The following is a 19,669-nucleotide window of genomic DNA, read 5'->3' on the forward strand; positions in this document are numbered from 1 at the left end:
GCCCTGAAATCTCGTGTCTGGACTCCAATCGTGGTCTGCCTCCATTTTGAGGCCTACCTTTTGCCCTCCCCGCCACCTCCCAGCCTCCACCCCTTTGTGAGCACTCGTGATACTACTTCGCTCGTCCAACTGCTCAGATTTTCTATCTTATTTGGCGGGAAACTGTATAAGCAGCTACAAGTACTGGAAGTGACTTGAAAGGTAACAGATTGATGCATCTTTTGTGTAAATGTCATACGCGTGCTTGCTATTCTTGGAGAGTTATGCTGGCTCCAATTCTTTAAAACCGTTTATCTCGAAACTTCTAATGTGCGATTTGGATCGTTTTTCCAAAATCCAGTCACATATTATTATAACACTCATCTAGCTGCAAAGGAGCCAAACACACTAAAACATACTTTGGAATCACTCCATGACCAGTGCCAGCCACCACACACTGACCAGACTTCTTTCCACTGCTCCAGGATTCTAGGCAGGTCACGTGATCTCACGTGATGCTCCAGAAATAATTTATTATTATTATATAACACTCATCTAGCTGCAAAGGAGCCAAACACACTAAAACATACTTTGGAATCACTCCATGACCAGTGCCAGCCACCACACACTGACCAGACTTCTTTCCACTGCTCCAGGATTCTTGGCAGGTCACGTGATCTCACGTGATGCTCCAGAAATAATTTATATTTGACCAGATTTTACAGAACCGAACCAAATCGCACATCAGACAAAATCAAACTAACACCATCAGTGGATAGCTACACTATCGTACTACAAGTTTTGACCCTCAGCACTACTCAAATTACATGAGGCTGGTTTTAATAGACGTATTTTCTGGGTGGTGTGGAGTGCCCAAATGGCGGTTTCAGGCCTTGTGAAGGACATGGCTTGGCAAGAATCAGTGGTTTACCGGTGGACAGCCTTATAATGTTGGCCAGACGTGTTCTCTGTAGATTTTGCTACATATCAGCCAGCACAGCCCTGAAATCTCGTGTCTGGACTCCAATCGTAGTCTGCCTCCATTTTGAGGCCTACCTTTTGCCCTCCCCGCCACCCCCCAGCCTCCACCCCTCAGCCTCCACCCCTCAGCCTCCACCCCTTTGTGAGCACTCGTGATACTACTTCGCTCGTCCAACTGCTCAGATTTTCTATCTTATTTGGCGGGAAACTGTACAAGCAGCTACAAGTACTGGAAGTGACTTGAAAGGTAACAGATTGATGCATCTTTTGTGTAAATGTCATACGCGTGCTTGCTATCCTTGGAGAGTTATGCTGGCTTCAATTCTTTAAAACCGTTTATCTCGAAACTTCTAATGTGCGATTTGGATCGTTTTCCCATAATCCAGTCACATATGTAGCTACGGATGCAATATAATTTTTAAAAATTTATGTGTTAAGGCTTTACGGCACAAGTGCTGAAGGTCTGTAGGACATCTGGTCCTATAGCCTGGTTACAGTTGGTACATAAAGTGTGTTTGAAAAGGTAGAGAAAGGAGAAAAAATTCATCACTGGATCTGGGCAGCCTCGAACCTGCAGCCATCTGTAATAATTTGTAAGCAGAAGGGGTGACTAAATTATAATTTTAATGTACTGTATATCAGACAACCTCATTGTTTCGCTATTTTTATGTCCTGATTGAATTCAAAATTTCCTAATTTTAATTTGCATTAAGTTGTTTATTAACTTTTTTGGTATGACTGTGATCCCATGCATTCTACATCAAAGAAAGAATGGCACTATAAACATGCCACAAAATTAATTTTGCATCTGAATGCATGCCCTAATATTCAATTACTGAGAAATGAAGTGGCCTTTATGCTTCTATATTATCCCTAGCATTACAAGTGAAGAACAATACGAGCAGCGCCTCTGTAGTCAATCCAGTTACTACAGAAAATATGGTTGATAAATGTGACTGTCTCTGGGAAAACCGGTCTTATCGCCCATTTAAAAGTATCGAGAAACGTCGGTTTTAAATATTCTGTGTGTTGTAGCTGGCTAATGGTGGTAGCTACGCATACCGCCAAATTTTCACACGTTTCACAACAATTTCTTACCTTCCTGATCATCTACTGAAGAAGTAGTCAACAGCTAAGTTTCCCGCCATTTTAGATAGTTTTTAAACCGAGGTACGTTGTCTTTATCAGGCGAGTTCCAGAAGGGTGGGAGGCGGGGGCCCTGGAAGGCGGGCAAGATGGTGTTCAAAAATCATTATTGAAGAGACGTGCTGGGATGAATTAGGCCAAGTTATAGGCCATTCAGGGCTCAGAACTGGCTAAAATGAAAGGAAATTTACAGCACAGGTCATTGTCCAACACCACAGAGCTGTACAGCCACACACAGCCATCTCCTGGTTGGCCAGGGCTCCATCAAGACCCCAGACCACTCGTACGGCTCGCCACTGTGCTCTAGAAAAGCAGCCAGCAAAAGCAGACCACTTTACTCTGGTGGACTGTGGCAGTGAAACTTGATAGTGCATTCATTAAGCTTTGTGTTTGTGTGAAAAAATCAAACTTCCTGTCTTGGGTGATAAGATCCAGTCACAAATGTGGAGATAGTGTGCACAGCCTAACGGGAAGCCATAACATGCTACCATAACCTAAGTTAGTTAGTCAGTCAGTAGAATAGTCACTGAAGCCACTACACCTTTTAAACAACTGAGACCATGTACAAGGTTAAAAAATCTATATTAAAAGATAGAAGCTTTAGGGATTCTATCACAAGAGGTAGTAATGGAGGAAAATTTCTATACTAGTATGCCCTATTATAACTAACCAAATTTACTGCTCCCATTTGTTTCCTTCTTGACATTACAGATCATATCCGGATCATTGTCAACATCAGTGCCTATAATACGTACATGTACATAAAATGTGAAGATGTAACCTGCAGGCTTACCTAAACTGTTCTTTATCTGTTTTCCTTTTGGTCTTCCTACTGATCTTCTGCTTGCCTTATTTAATGGGTCTTCTTTTACTTTAAGTTGCTTTAAGGGTAAAGGGCATGTAGAGACATTAGATTTTCTTTTCACATGGATTGTCCTATATTTCTTTGTCAGTTGATTAGCTCGTGAAATTAAGTGAATTCTTTGCTTGTATTCATTGCTTTCATCAGCCATTAGGCACTTCATGACTGGGATTTGTTCTGAACTCAGATTAGTAGATGCAGTTTGCAACAGCTCAGTGTGAATGTGGTTTACCTTGTCGTCAATTTCTTTCAATACACTGATATCGTGAATCATGAATACGGTAGCACTACACTTTGTTAAATTGTCTCTGATTTTTTCTGCGTGCTTAGTAGAGTTTTTCCAGAGGGGTGATATGAGGGTATTGTACTATGCACTGCATCAGGATCAGCATGGTTACCATCATAGTCAACTTCTTGGTTAATATTATGATCTCCTGTGTCAGTATGGTTGTCCACTTTACCAGCACAGACAGTTGCATCAATTACACTGTTTGGTTCAGACTGGTTGACCTTTAAAAAGGTTTCTTCTAATATCATATGAGGACTTTCTGTTAGGGATATTGGTAGATTTTTCCATGACCAGCTCGTGTGCTCAAAAATGCTAAAAATGTGTTTGCACAGGAGGTTTTGTTTAAGAAAATATGAACATGAACAAGTACCATCAGTGATGTTGACATCATACACTGAGCTCCCACTTGAAGATTTAACTTCGTATATGCCGTCTTTTGCATGTATTGCTGATATAGAGTCAGCTGGCACTTTTTTGGATCTCTCCATGTTGGCAATGCATGAAGTCTGTATATTAAAAGGACGATTCTTCAGAAACTCTGGGATATCATTTCTTGGTACTCTGTGCAGGGATGATTGCTTGGCTGTAAGAACAACATACTCTCTTTTTTGGTCAGGAAAAATGCAATGCAGCAAAATTTTAGTTAGTGAAAAATTTGATTTGTCATGCCGTAAAGTCAAGTAATGGTTTTTAAGAACATTGTTAAATGATTCCACAAAATTATCAGTATTGATATTTGCATGGTACACCTGCCTATAAACATGACTCCACAGCTACAGTATAAAATATAGCAATGATGGCACAAATCAAATAAAACAATTACAGTAGCTATAAACAAAACCCAACCAGTTTACATTTTTCTACTATGAATATACTGGCCTGTTAAAGTTGTAGTAAAAAAAAAATGCAAGTAAAGCTGGACATAGCAACCTTAATTGCCAATTGTAAAAAGATATTATACAGTACGATAGTACTGACCACAGAAGATTGGGCGTGGCCCATGATAAGACATCACCTAAAAACCAGCCTCGCTTTTCCCTGATGACGATGAAGCAGGTTAGGTTAAAACTTAGCCTTCCAAAAACAAGCCTTTAGATTGACCCAAAACACTTTCAACAGTTGCTATGAAATTGTTTAAACAGAATTTTCTAGTGACTTGCTGACTTATGTAGTAACTGACTGATGCCTTCAGACAAGCGTAACTCGATAGCAGTGCTTGATTTTTTCACTGTTTGACAACGCTTTATCGGACACATGCCTTTTGGTATATTGTAATTCGTACTAGTGATGTGCGATATAGGATATTTTCCTATCACGATTATTACACACAATTATCACGATACGATATATATCATGATATACAAACTCATCACTCAGCTTGTGTACTTACACCGATGACACTTGTAGCACTAATCTACTAGAAGTACAATACAACACGGTACATCACTAGCATACAACATTACAAGCTCTTATATCAAAAATATTACAGTGTACAATGACATCTTGGGTACATTTTTCTCTAATTATAGCTAAAATCTATACTTCGGCTTATATCACAATAATTATAAAGATTCTATATCATATCACGATATAAAAAAAATTATCACGATATTTCGATATATGTCACATATCGCACATCACCAATTCGTACAATGCATTCTTCATGGACTTACCAGTGTCCTCCTTTGTGTCTCATTCATCTTTGCTGATGGCAAAAGGTGTCAACTTGGCGGTAGCTAGTGCATGATACATGTAGCTTTCCTTCGCAATGAAAATTATCCATATATTTTTATAGTGGTTACTTTAATTGCAGTGGTGCTTTTTGAACAGTCCTTGATTCGTACAGTAATGCTGAGTAACAAACATAGCTGACAATGAAGCATAATGGACACTTCGTTTTTCAGATGAATACTTTGTTTTTCAGATGATAATTGATAGGGGCACTATTTCTTTATTTTGATGAGGTATGTGTGAGTTCACCAGTCATAATAATTTTATTTTACAAAAAAAAAAGTTAACAAAGAAGTAGAGCTGGGCGATATCACAATTTCCTACAAGCGATATATCACCACCTTAAACATCATGATACTACTAAATATCACGATATCCATACTTAAGTGGTATAGCAAGAATATTTTCATAACAAGCACTTTTTTGGATATAACTTGGATGGTAATTCCATCTAAGAATTGAATAAATATGTGTAAATATGTAGAATTACACTAAATACAGAAAACTACTAAAATACAATATGATGATATTGCAATTTGAAGATGATATCAGAGGTAAATATCCTAATATACGATAATATTGTGATATTGCCCAGCACTACAAACGAGCCGGCGGTACACAAAGAAATAGAATTTTCAACTAGAGTAAGGATCATAGCACATTGGAAAAAAAGTGCTTGGTCATTGGCTTTGCTAGTGACTTGGCCTAGCTAACCTAGCAGAAGAAAGCTGTTAGGATAAGGGAGGAAACTGGTTGCTCCTAGTCTGGGGATACAATATACCACTTAAAACACTGCCTATGCTTGTGTGTACAAAAAATATAGCACTCAGGATCTTGAGGCAAATGCAGCACTCGGCTTCACCTCATATTGTATTAGACTCTCAACACACCCCCTTGTACTGTATTTTCCGTACACACGTCTGGTGGTACTTTAACTATAACATAAAGCACACTTTGTGGGCTATAAAGTATTTTTTGCCCTAAGTGTACTTTTTGAAATATAAAGTAAACTTTCTTTGATCTCGCCCACCCAAAGATACTCTCCATGAACACGAATGCCATTATAAGTTAAATTTGTTTTTTTGTACCACATTCATGTGTTACCCAATGCATTCCGATGAAAAAAAAGACAATATGCAAACAAGTCAGATTATTTTCAACCAATCAGCAGGTCATATTAACTGAGCTCTTCCCAAACATAAATATACTGGTAAACATTTAAAAGTCTTTCGTTATCTACTGGTAACAGTAATTATCTGCCTATTAAAGAGTGATAATAAATAATTACAGGTTTGCAATTCAGCCACTGGTTTATCAAGTATTCTTGTAATGGCAAGTTTTCTTTGTACCAGCTAGATGTTTGAATCTGTGTTAACATCTCTTCAAATTTCTCATCTGTGTGACAATAAAGTTTGTAACACAGTATGCTGCATAAAATTTATCACTAACTTGAAGTAGCATATAACAAGGTTCTAAATGATGATTTAACTGTTGCCTTATCTTCAAACTTCACACCATTTGATGATTTGTTTATCCATCTTTCCACTGCCTGCAAACTATGGAAGTCACATACCAATCTAAAACACTTTGGATGTACCACACCAATACACCTATAGAACAGTTCCAACTCAAAGACAATTAGCCATGTTAGTGAAAACCATACCTAATTCTTGTGAGCTCTTATCAGTCATGAAGAATTTTGGACTCCACCGTGGGTTCCATTGCTTAATAATCTTAAGCCCTTCAGCAATAAGCTCCTCTGTTTCATATTGGGGAATAATAGTGCCAACAACTCTACCTATTCCAATTGATGTCTTGACAACAAGGAAGTAACAAGGAAATCCAAATCTCAGAGTTTTATAAACTCCATCCATGCAAGTAATTACGTTACCATAACATTCTAACCATTCTTTCTGCTTCTTAGTTTGGTAAACAAGTAAAAATGAGTCTTCCTTGCTAAGATCAATATCTTCAGCTGTCTTCAAAGTGCTAACACTTTCATTTATTTCAGAAAGTAGGTTTTGATTCCTAATAGTGAACATGCATTAGTGAAGTGTAACATTTTAGAGTACAAAACAATAAATTATGTCATGATAGTGATCATACAGTATTATTACAGTAAGTTATACCCCTTACACATAAACCAACAGTACATACAGTAAAGCATCCAGCTGAAGTAAGATAAAATGCATACAGAGTACAGCTTAACTGTAGGTTTTATTCTATAAGAACACACACACAATGGCTGCATTTAGCACAAATGCTGCACAACAATTCCATATATTCATGTTTTTCAGAAACGATTAAAAGAAAACCAGGCACGCATCCCAGCCAGCTACAGGCCATGATGCCAACTGTGGGCCTGTGGGTATTTTATAGGGTTATACGTAGGCACACTCCATTGGCCCAGTGTGAACACAAAAGTGGTCCACACTCCTCCTTTATTTTTCTCATACTAATTCAGTTTTGTGGAATACACTTTAAATGGTTGGCCAAGTGGTATGCTACTGGTGGAGCAGTAGATGTCTGGGTTTGGCCAGTTTGGCAGAGATCTATATAACTTTTGAATACTTATGAAAACCCTAGCGAACCCCATTATGAACCATTAGTGTGGTATTGCACAATGTGCTTTGCAATTTAGCAATGATACGTTTTACACATTTTAGAACAAATCATTGCTCACATGCAGTACTGGATATTACAAACAGTTGTAGTACAGTAAAGGTCTTTTGTAAGCATACACATTTCTGAAAAATTTATGTACATATGGGATAGCTTGTAGACTAGAAATACCACTTGCGTGTCAGCTTGAATGCAAACTTTAGACCATCAAGTGAGGATAAAACAAAGCAGATATAATACTGTACATATATAAGCAGGTTTATTTGAAGGGAAAATATCTGATGGGAGAAACTTTTGCATGATAGCTGCTTGTTCAATACTCCAACAATTACATTTTGATAGAGTACTGACAGAACTACCAATACAAAATTAATTTAGAGCTGTCAATACAAAATGTTTTCCTCCATAGCCACCAACTGCTATTCTGATTATACTGGTAAGAACACATGCACTGTTGATTCAGATAAAATGTATTTTAATAATTTAAAGCATTGTTACTCACCAGCCTGGCAGCTACATGTATGGATTTTCACCACAGATGAGGCAATTCACCACTTTAAAGAGCACCTGGTGGCCAGGATAATCCTGGTATTATGAAATGCTTATAAAAGGTCATAAACTGCTATCAACCTGCTACGTTTATAATTATATACTGCATATATGCATCATGTAACTTACTGTTCCCCATATGTGATACACTTTTTGTCTTCAACCAATGCATCAGATTTTTCAATAGCCTTGCTTTCTTCACCTAATAAAATGGATTTGCCTTCTTCACCTGATGAAATAGTGTTGTCTCTTTCTCGTAAGTTGTCTCTTTGACTTGATGAAGTAGAGCTGTCATTATTACCAGAGTTGTCTTTTTCATCTGAAAAAGTATATTTGTTAGAAGCAATCTTGTATTCATGAAAGAAAAAATTAAGCTGATTTTTGTCTTTTTCTTCACGTAGCAGGTGTAATACAGCTCCTTGGTCAAATTGTGAATTTCGTTCTTGGATAATAGCCTTCTTCACCATAATTCGTACATCTTCAGCATTGGAATAGTATGCTCTATTGAACAAAGATGGTTCTTTGTCAATCACACCAGTCTCAAGGTGCAGTGGTATAAGTTCGTTATGTACCCACGTTTTCAAAGCCATTCTAAGAGCCCTTTGATTCAAAAGTGAGTCTTGCACCAATTCAGATACTTTAGCCTCTATCTGCTGCAAAGGTTTGAGACAAATTTGATCTGCTACAGATGAAACATAATGAGAATGGGCAGAGTTCATTGGTACTTTAATTTCAAGGATTTTAGTTCCATTGGACATTTTTAGTAACCGCAAACAAATGGCTGCTTCACAGCCAAGCCTTCTTGTTCCAATAGCACGTCTGCTTTTCTTTGACAGTTTCAAAGATTTGAGCCTGCCTTTGCCTCCCCTCAAACACACATATGTATGTCTCCAAACTGACTTATAGGAATGGACTGATTGCTGGAATTTGATGACACCACTTTCTCTGGATGTGTTCTGGTTCTCTTGCACACCAGTACGAATTGTGAACTGACACTCGGTTTGAAGAGTAAACTGTTTCATCCAACTCTTCCATAATTCTTCACTGATTTGGTAGTTGGTTTCTCTTTATTATCACCTGAGGAGTAATACTCAACCTTAGGACTTAGCAATTCCATGCAACAAGGTGGAATGTCATCTGTTGGAATGCATCGGCAAAGATTTGCAACATTACTTTCTTTGTGAGACAGTTCCTGTCGACAGTGGGTAACAGTAGCACCTTTACTTTGACACTCTGCACAAACTGAGGCTCTATCATCTGTATGTCCCTTAACAATTCTGCAATATTCGGCCCCTCTTTTGCCAGTAAAACAGCTAATACAGCGTCCCAAAATCACTACATTCTCCTCACCTGCATATACAGTTACAATATAAGACAATCTTTTGAAAGCTAAGTATATACAACCAATCCATGGAGTTAATGGTGTTCTAAATGAAAGTATAACATCCCACAAAGATCTTGGGATTATATTTGACAATCACCTAAAGTTTGGCAACCATACTAATGCCAAGGCTATTATCACCTTCTGGGAGTTAAGAAATCTTTTGATTACTTGGAGCCTGACATGTTGGTGAAGCTATTCACTACATTAGTATATACCAAACATACCTCCTACACTTGAGTATGGCAACTCTGTTTGAGGACCAGCATTTATTTTGGATCAAAAGAAACGCTGATAAAAGTGCGACATAGAGCCACTCACTGTTTACCAGATAACTCTTATGATGAAAGATTATGTACATTGCAGTTACCATCACTATACATCAACGACTTAGAGGGGATCTAATTCTATTGTACAAAATGTGAACAATTATTTTTAGCTCAGACTTAGATACTATGCAAACACCAATAAGAGTACATGAATTTATAAACGATTTAAACCTTTTTCAAAAATGAAATGTAGGGCTGATTATTTCTTCAACAGAATTCTTAATGACTGGAAGTTTACTTGACTATGTTGTGAAGTAAACTTCCAGTCATTAAGAATACCTTTCTTCAACAGAATTCAGTAAATAGTTTTAAATCTCACTTAAGATTTAATTTCGTATAGCTATGTTTTGTGTTGATCCATATAAAGGTATTACCTTTACAAGTTGTAAAAAAAAAGAAACTGCCTTTACAAGGTGCTAATGAAAAATGAACAAAACATAATTGTAGCTACTTGACTGCATGTATAGTGAATAGCATAAATAACAATACCAGTTGGGATAACTAGGTGTACCCACCCTAGGGTCTGGCTAGTCTGGCGGTGCCCGCCCCTTCGCATAGAGTAAGGGTCTGGTATGCTTAGTATAGTGGAGTTGTACCGGATTACCAAAAACTGGTGCAACCAATCAGAACGCTCCACGTTTAATCAGCGCATTTTTGTGTATGTTACGTCAAAAGAATGAATCAAATGCCCTAACAGTACTGAAGAAACAAAAGGAGTTAGCTAATAAAGAACAAAGAGAAGAAAGTGTTATATCGGGAAGGGCTTTTCGCCTTGTTTGATACGCGAAAAACCCATGTTAGGCCAATGAAACTTGAATAGCAGTTTCGCGTCATCGCCCGCATAATGTTTATATACCCGCATGGAATTTCATTATTGGTAATTCTGATCGAAATACTCTAATAGAGCAGTCACTTTTACTTTAATAGAGCAATCAGCTCTAATGGGAAAATCACTTGTTTAGATAGCTGAATATTCTTATATGGATTAGTAACGTACTTTAGCAATTTAATGCAATGTAGATCTCCCTGTTTTTTTGGCAGAAATCTTCATGTTTGGGGTGGGTGTTGTGCTTTTAGAAAATAATGAATAATGAATAATAGCCGCCCGCCCGCATCATTTTTTCAAAAATCTGAGCGAGAAACTGGTAATAAAGTTTCATTGGCCTTACGCTCTGATTTCCTAGGTAGGGAGACATGTGTATTTTATAAAAGTAGACCAATCCACTTTCGCCTGTGTAAAGGCGAAGAAAGTTCAATATCTCTGCCACAGTTTTGGGTGAGGCACTTCCGTTAAGGCCATTTTCGTTACGTCATTACATTCAAATTAAATTCCTCCAGAACAACTCGGTGACACTAAGCATACCAGACCCTTACTCTATGCGAAGGGGCGGGCGCCGCCAGACTAGGGTCTGGAAACCTTTGTAGCATGGAATAACTAACCAGGGCAGTAGACTTAGTACAAAAAAGATTGGTTACTCACGGAAACCATATAACCCACGTAGCAGTTAGGATACCACACAAAAAGGTCTATACAACAGCACAATAAACATTGTCACCTGTAAGGAAGTCATAAAGCTCTATTCTTCAACCATGCTTCCGATATCACATTTCGCGGTCAATTAATCGATACGCACGTGATCGTCCCAAATAATTTTTTTTCCCGGGCTTGATGGACTGCCCTTTCCTACCACCCCCAGCACAGATTGCAAGTGCTGGACAACTGAACAAAATTAAGCAGACAAATGGGATTCCACAGTCACTAAGTCCACTGACTGTGGAGTCCTGGTGTAAACACCAATGGAAGACCGTGCCCCACGAATACACTGAATTGCCGAATTGCGGAGTTTGAATTACCGTGCCCCACGAATACACTGAATTGCACTGAATTACCGTGCCCCACGAATACACTGAATTGCCCAAATAATAAGAAGCTTGCGGAGTTTACCCTGTACTTTACGGCCTCCTTCAATATACCGGTACGCAGGGGCGGATCCAGAAGCTGGTAAGGGGAGGGGCACAAACAGACTAAGTTGTAGCTAGGTGGTTGACGACTAATTCAAGGAACGCAGTAAATAATTATTTCACGACGTGCCTACCTTTTTCTTCACGTGAGTGGAGTGGGCGGATTTGGGCGGTTAGCAAGTCTTATGTCGTGTAAATGTCACGCCATGACTGGAATAGTTTCTGGAACCTCGTCTGGAACTTTCGTAACAGTTGGTGCTGGTATAGTGAACGTGGGAAACTCTTGTTTTATGAACATCGTGATTCAGGCTACTTTTCACACTCCTTGAACCTTTCCAAATGTGAAGCGTACATTGCAGGTGCATCTTCCACCCCCTTTGTTGATGAACTACAATCTGTTGCACCTGGTGTCCGTCTCCTTGATTCTTCAGAGGTGACTTTGTTGGGTTTCTCTATTACTCTTGATGCGCTACCTTCAAGTTTCCAATCCAAGCTTGGATGTAGCTATTCAAACTCTTATTTCACTTTACATGATTTGCTCATGATGCCTTTTATCTGCTGCATCATTGTTTTTTCATCCCCAAACTCCTTTATCTCCTGCGCACTTCTCCATCCTGGAGGGTTTCTGGACTTTTAGAGAAGTTTGATGAGTTGGTCCGCACTTCCCTCCAGATTGTTACCAACATAAACATCAGTTCTTCTGCGTGGGCTCAGTCTATTCTCCCTGCTGTCAAAGGAGGTTTGGGAATCCGTAGTGCTATTGATTTAAGTCTGCCCAGTTATCTTTCTTCCCTTCATAGTACCTCCGAATTAGTTTCTTCCATCTTGACTCCTTCCGGTTGAATATTGTCTCCTCCACGAGGCTCTTGACCAATGGTCCGCTAAATATCCTATGCCCCCTGAAGACCGCAGACATTATCAACATAGTTGGGACGAACTGCTTTACGAACACCATCTTTTATCTCTTTTGGACTGTCACGGAAATATCGGTCCGGGTAAAATCGGTCCGGCCGGACCGATTTTGGATACCAAAACTGGTCCGGCCGGACCAAATTTGGTTGACCAAGTTTAGTCCGGCCGGACCATTTTTGGCATCCAAAATTGGTCCGGCCTGACTAAAATTGGTCCGGCCCAAACTTTGTTGGCCACATGCACCCCCTGACCACTTGGACCAATTTTGGTTGGTCCGCGGGTGTACCCGGCATTGTGTGGACAGGTCGGTCCGTGCTAAGCATATTGTGATGGATCACTGCAGCCGACTTAGCCTGGAAACTATATAAATGAGTAGCGTAGTTTAATTTCCCGATTTCTGTGATTTACGGAAAATGCATATAGTAGCTAGAAACTAAATTCCATGATCTATATATATGCAGCGATGAACACAGTCGCAAAATTAATGCTGTTTTAATTTAAAGCAGTGTGGTATGATAAAAGTCCTGTACTCTTCTTCTCCATGTCAATAGCTAGCTGGGAAGTAGAGGTTTTCTTCCGGCATACATCAACTCAAATGCATGGTCAATGCTGGATTCATGCATGGTGGTCAATGTTGCATACAAAAACACAGGTAGCAAAATATTCTTCCCAAGTACGTTTTTATATGTTCAACCATGTTTGAATGTGAAAACCTTTTCTTGTATTATTGATATAAATTACCAATTAAATTTTTTTTTAAATGTTCAATAAACTTCACAAGCATCATCAGCTCTGCAGTGTTTGGTTGAATCTTTCATCCAGCCTGTTTGTGTTGATTATGACAAACAACTATAGCAACATGATGGAAATCACCAGCCTATGCTGGATCACTTATACTTGAGGATGGTAGACAATACATAAAATCTACCATTAAAACATGTCTTATCTTCAACTTCTGCATAATTATATAGCTCAGAATTTAATTTGTTAATTCTGACCCTTGGTCAGTTTTTTATTAATCTGGGAATACCCATGCATGCACGCATTGTCATAAACAGATACACATATTATTTCAGGGACTGATCCAGAGGGGTGGATGAGGTGGCTAGCCACCCACCATGCATGCATGGCCTTGCAGCCACTCAGACATGCATTATTTAATAATGAATATTACTGATCATGAACACTCTTTTGTTATATCAATATGAACTAAATCCCTACATTGCATCAGATTCCAATGCTAGCTGGCTATAACCTTACAGTAGATGGTAGCAGTATACATGAATTTATCTATGATCATGGGCAGTATATTAACTATTACCAGGCAAAGAACTTCTTGAAGGAAGATATGGGGTCTGCTTTAAGATTGAGTCGATTTTACTTTTACGTCTGCAACAACTCGCCCTAAGGCTGTGGAATAATGCGACAGCATGCCTCAAACTTTTAAGTTGGCTAAGTAGTAAAAAACATACTGAGAATATTATAGCTATAACCTTTATAAGGTGATGTTTCTTCCTGTGGGGCATGTCATTAGTAGGAGATGGTAGTTCACATTTATTTATTCAATGGAGTAAACCTAAACTATCATCTCCTACATATCATCACATATGACAGAGAGGAATGTGCAGTATGTGCACAGGTGTTACATAGCAGGTGTATTACAGTTTGTTTTAACCACTGGTGTTAACTCATGATCAGCCTGTATACTGGGATTACAAAATACATTAGGCCAGGAAACTTGATTACTAGTTTCTCATCCACAAAAATTCAGATTTCCATGCAGGCGGGAGGTCATTTTTCATTATTCATTAGTAAAGAAAATACTCCAAATCCGGCAAGTCTGTTATAAAGGTTAACTATAAAACCTTTTAAGAACTATTACTTACTTATTAGCTACCACCGTTTCTGAGGTGCAAGTGACATTTGCTGTGCTGTAAAATGATAACCAGCCTTCCTAACATCAAAATACGTGTGCACGTGATTGATAACAGCAACAATGAAATTAGAGGCAGTGGGGTAAAAAGGGATGTGGGCGGGGATGCGAATCAATTAATCAACTTTGTCCGGCCTTATTATGTTCACAAGGGCATGCTACTATAGCTATGTGCTACAAGCTAGATGACAATATTTCAGCCCTTCTTCCCTGATGTAACTACCAAGACATTCAAGACTCTCATCTTAAAATCTGGGCCAACCACCCACCTTGGTTTATTTCTGGATCAGTGCTTGCATCTCCTACTGGTATATGTGCACAGGTGAAAATTAGTAAAATTTTAAAAGTTGGTGAAGTAGTGAAAAGCATACAGGGAATATTATATAGCTATAACTTTTAAGGAAATGTTTATACCAGTATATATATATATATATACCAGTATATAGGAACATGTGATCAGTAGGAGATGATAGTTCACATTTAGTTATTTAATGGAGCAAACCTAAGCTATCATCTCCTACATATCACATACAAGAGAGGAATGTGCAGTATGTACACATGCAGGTGTTACAGATGTATTGTTCTAACCATTAGTGTTAACTCATGGTCAGACATTATATGTGCATAAGAGCACAGTACACATGCTACTGTGCATGCACTTCACTGTACAAGCCAAACAATAACAGCGTCAGCTTTTCCTGATGTATATATAAATATTAAGACATTTAGGACTCTCAACTTAAAATTTGGGCTAGGCTGGGTAGCCACTTACCTTCATTTATTTCTGGATCAGTGCCTGGTGATGAATGTTATAGGTGACTGCTCTATTAGAGTATCTCGATCTTAAGCACCTCCAATGCGGCTAGCTGATCCCGTGCATGCAATGATCCGTGCCCTTGTTGGATAACCTTTTAAGCCATGCAGTGATAATGCCCGCATGCAATGCTCATTATTCGAGATTGATAAATGAGAATAGCTATAGCTAAGTCGGCTACAGTGTTCCGTCACAAACAACTTATAGCTATGCATGCATCATTGGCTGCATGCGTTAGTGGTCCACCCGGACCCATTTTGGTCGACCAATATTGGTCCGAGTGGTCAGGAGTGCATGTGGCCAACTAGGTTTGGGCCGGACCAATTTTGGTCAGGTCGGACCAATTTCGGATGCTAAAGATGGTCCGGGCGGACTAAATTTGGTCGACTGAAAATGGTCCGGCCGGACCGATTTTTGCCCCGGACCAAAATTTTCGTTACAGGACTCTGCCTCTGATGCTAAAACAAAGGCTCGTCTATTGTCAGTTTCCTCCTCAGAGTCTGGTGCATGGCTTGGTGCTCTACTTGTACCTTCCTTAGGCACTAAGCTGGACAATGAATCTTTGAGGATTGCTCTTGGACTACGTCTCGGTGTTCCCATCGTTGTCGAGCATACATGTGTTTGTGGCAGTAAAGTTGATGTTTTTGGAACTCACGGTTTGTCCTGCAGGTGTAGTGGAGGCTGTATTCCTCGGCACACCACAGTGAATGAAACTATTCGTTGTGCTCTGGTGTCTGGAGGTGTACCTGCTGTTTTGGAGCCAGTCGGTGTGTGTTGTAATGATGGTAAGAGGCCAGATGGCATGTCATTGATTCCTTGGTCACGGGGCTTACCCTTGCTCTGGGATTTTACCTGTTCAGACACCCTTGCCCCATCTAATTTATCTACTTCTGCAAGTGATGCCAGCCGGCTGGCAAACTCTGCAGAGTCAGCTAAGTGCAGAAAGTATTCTTCTGTGATTCCATCATTTCACTTCTCCCCTTTATGTGTTGAGACCCTGGGTGCTTGGGGATCATGTTCATGCTCATTAGTGAGGCAGATAGGTTCCTGGGTGATGGAACAGTCTGGTGATAATAGGGCCACCCAATTTTTGATTCAGAAGGTTGCCATTGATGTTCAACGTGGCAATACTGCTTCTGTAATGGCAACAATACCATCATCCTAGGACTGGGCAGAGTTTGCCTCTCTGCCCACTGTTTAAGTGTTTATTTATATTATTGTCATTGTCAAACTTTAAAATATATATATATTAAAAAAAAAAAAAAAAAAACTTTTCTCACTCCGTCTATCAGGTGGATAGTTCAGTACCACTGCAAAGTCGAGTCTCATGTGCAAGTAAGTGTAGAGTGTATACGTACCAGGTGTGGCTAGCTTTCATCTGCATAATGTATTAAATACATAATTTTGGGTGATACTCTTAGCCAGTTCTGCACTCTGCAGCTTGAAAGATTTGCTGGCACAACACGCAACAGCCCCATCTAAAGGAGGAAATGCTGTCTCCCCATTATGGCTATTTCAAAACCTGAGCTGTAAGATATGTACCTTCCGTAGTATGTAACTACACAAAACACAGGTCTAATTCAGACTTGGCATCCTGGTAATCAGGAAGATTCTGCCTGGATTCTGCTGAGCTGTTTGATGCTATTGGGACGATGACCTACAGTATGCTTGTATAACAGCTACACAATAAGTATCATTGAACAGTTACAAATTCTATATTCACTATGCAACACACACACTCACAAGTGCTGTTCTAGTTTTAGTTACTATAGCTGTAGGTCTTCATGTACATTTTCTTGCAATCTACAGGAAGCACATATGACAACACATTAATTAACAGTAAATTGAATCCAAGATATAGCATACTACATTTGATAACTGTTAACATGTATGTTCAACTAGTTACATGCACAGAGTGTCAATGTTCTCAGTTTCTCACACTATCAAACAACAGCAATCACATTTACAGATAAATTTTACAAATGTGTACATGCAGGCATGTAAGTCCTGAGGCATGTAAACAATTTTCAAGGACAAACTTTTGTCTCTTTGGCTATACTGTGTACAGTTTGTCCTCAGTTATCCATGTGACTAGAGTAACACATAAGTGTTCAGATAAGTGAATCTGTTCTGATAAATTAAGAGCTTTGATCAAATTCCTTTTATAGGACACACACCAGCAATGGAATACTTCAATAATACTTTTGACAGTAAGGTATTTGGATAACTGACTCAAATAACAGAGGATACACTGTATTGTTTTCCTTGTTGGGCCCTATATAGTGCTGTATATTGGGTCGAAGAGAAGTAGGGATTATTGTACTAGGTTACGAATTTAATTGGTAGTCTGAATATTTAGGGTACTAATATTGATGAAGCAATTCAAAGAAATGATTAATTTTAATGATTTGAAGGGAGACTACATCAGTTCTAAGAACTGCTTTTCAGCAGTGCCCTATACAAAGTACATTATACAACAGCAACAACAACAAAAAATACTTACACAAGACAAAACAAAATTTACGAAACATAATTATGTACAACACAATAATTCTTTTATTAACAAAACAATTGTTTGTAGGTAGCCTTAAAATTTGACAAGCGATCAGTACCACACAAATTGGGAGGCAAGCTATTCCAAATAAGTACTCCACAATAGTAAAAACTACTCTTCCCAATTGATGATTGGATTTGCGGTACATACAATCAATGTTTATTTCTTCCAGTATGCCTTGTATATGCTTCAGTTGAAACAAACCAGTCTTTTAAATACCTGGGAGACAGATGATGTAAAACATTAAACACCTGCACAGCAGTATGAAAATGTTGCCTCTCTGCTAGTGTTAACTTGACATAAGAAGAGCAAGCTGAAATATCTTAACACAAATGCCTGATACAATTGACACAATAAGTAATCTGGCAGTGGCTTCAAACGATTCAAGGCAAACAATTTGTATCTAGCTTTCCTCAAAACATAACTAACATGAGCCTTCCATGTCAAATGCTGATCTATAATCACTCCAAAATAACGAGTGGTAGTAACACAAGTAAGAATCTTACCATTAAGCAAGAGAGACTCACAACAATTTCGCAGCTTCTGCCAGGATCCCAGCAACATTATTACAGATTTTGTAACATTCAGTTGTAGTCTATTAGCTTGTAACCAGCCTTGAATGCGAAAGAGATCTGACTGAAGATCATTCTGAACATTTTGTAGTTTATCACCAGAACAATGCAGTTCTGTGTCATCAGCATACATATTGATACTACTATGCTCCACAACAGTTGGCAGGTCATTTACAAATATAGAAAATAACACAGGCCCCAGTATGGAGCCCTGTGGCATACCCACACCAATAAAACCCCACCTCAATTGAAAACCCCATACTTGACACACTGCTGTCGATTACTTAAATAACTCCTAAACCAAGCAAGAGCACCATCCACAACTCCATAATGAGCCAACTTATTCAGCAAAAATACCATGATCAACACAGAGTACATTTGCTACAGAGGATATGTCAGAGAATAACATAGTCCAATTTGACTTGTACATTATACTACTATCATTAGTGCTTCAATAATACTTTTATGCAGTTGTCAAAGACACACTTCATGTTACCTAACCCCTGCCTTTTCATCTCTACCAGTGGTAATGGTGATGCGTACATTGAAAAGGTACGTACACCAATACAGTATTATATTGTACAATATCAGTGCTGAGTACCACTTCTATCAATATTAAATTGGTAAAATAGATAGTGGACACTTGATCAGTACATTTTCTATAGATACCTTAACTGATGACATAAGTAGGCTGGACTAACCAACATATCTATAGCTAGTGGTATCAGTGTATTTTCCATTATTATTATACATCTGTACATAGCGTCAATGCTACAACCAAAAACCCTTCTGTCATCCATTTCACAGAACAAAATAATATCGATCAATGATCACATGGTGTGCATACTATTAAAGCAATCTGGACAAGGTCACAGATTAGTGATAATATTACAGTTGTCAGCTGTACCACCATGTTGTTTTTACAGTCTATGTATGTGTACCATGCAAACTATGTAGTTAACATCATAAAGAACTACATGAGAGTACTTACTGAAAGCAGTTATCATGCACATTGGGAAACACATAAAATCTGGTCATTATGTCTGCTATGTG

At 38.7% G+C, this 19,669-nt stretch overlaps 1 protein-coding gene and 1 long non-coding RNA gene across 2 annotated transcripts in view; both read right to left on the reverse strand.

The window, feature by feature from the left end:
- LOC136252321 (uncharacterized) overlaps nt 1-19,669 on the reverse strand; it is a 300,257-nt gene that overhangs the window by 189,998 nt on the left and 90,590 nt on the right. The gene's annotated exons all lie outside the window — the stretch shown is intronic.
- Nucleotides 3,926-6,576, reverse strand: LOC136246435 (uncharacterized). Its single transcript, XR_010696423.1, has 3 exons — nt 6,438-6,576; nt 6,277-6,383; nt 3,926-4,030 (listed from the first exon to the last, which is right to left on the reverse strand). It is a non-coding gene; the product is annotated as an uncharacterized lncRNA (long non-coding RNA).

The sequence above is a fragment of the Dysidea avara genome, chromosome 1 (assembly GCF_963678975.1).
Source record: "Dysidea avara chromosome 1, odDysAvar1.4, whole genome shotgun sequence".
Lineage (NCBI taxonomy): Eukaryota > Metazoa > Porifera > Demospongiae > Dictyoceratida > Dysideidae > Dysidea > Dysidea avara.